The sequence below is a fragment of the Dipodomys ordii genome, unplaced genomic scaffold (genome assembly GCF_000151885.1).
Source record: "Dipodomys ordii isolate 6190 unplaced genomic scaffold, Dord_2.0 Scaffold533, whole genome shotgun sequence".
Taxonomy (NCBI): domain Eukaryota; kingdom Metazoa; phylum Chordata; class Mammalia; order Rodentia; family Heteromyidae; genus Dipodomys; species Dipodomys ordii.
The window spans coordinates 20,891-21,291 of NW_012267749.1; the positions used below are offsets into that span (position 1 = coordinate 20,891).

A 401-nucleotide genomic window follows, 5' to 3' on the forward strand; every position below is an offset into this window, starting at 1 on the left:
GAGCGCATGGCCCACAATCAAGCTCTAAAGGAACAACTGTGGACTGGTCTAGCTGAGGCTGAGTCTGTGCATTTGTATCCTCTTTAGAACTTTTACTATTACTGAAAGTATGTGTCCTGGTATGTCCCTCCTTTTTACTTTTAAAACCATATCATTTTTTTCCTTGATTAGTTATAGAGTTGCATATGAAATGTGATTGTGTATATCTAGAATATAACTATTATAATGGATCCATATTTATTATATAATTGCAAAAGTGGCCACACAGTCGATTTAACTTAATAGAACAGGAATTCTCTTTTCTATAGACCATACCTCTGTTCTCTCTCTGGTGAGCTGTAACACTGACTTTGGTGTATTTGACTGGAGGGTCATTGTCTTCAGCTATTGGTCACATTCCC

At 36.9% G+C, this 401-nt stretch overlaps 1 protein-coding gene across 1 annotated transcript in view; it reads left to right on the forward strand.

The window, feature by feature from the left end:
- LOC106001866 (cytochrome P450 3A9-like) overlaps positions 1-401 on the forward strand; it is a 20,673-nt gene that overhangs the window by 12,488 nt on the left and 7,784 nt on the right. The gene's annotated exons all lie outside the window — the stretch shown is intronic.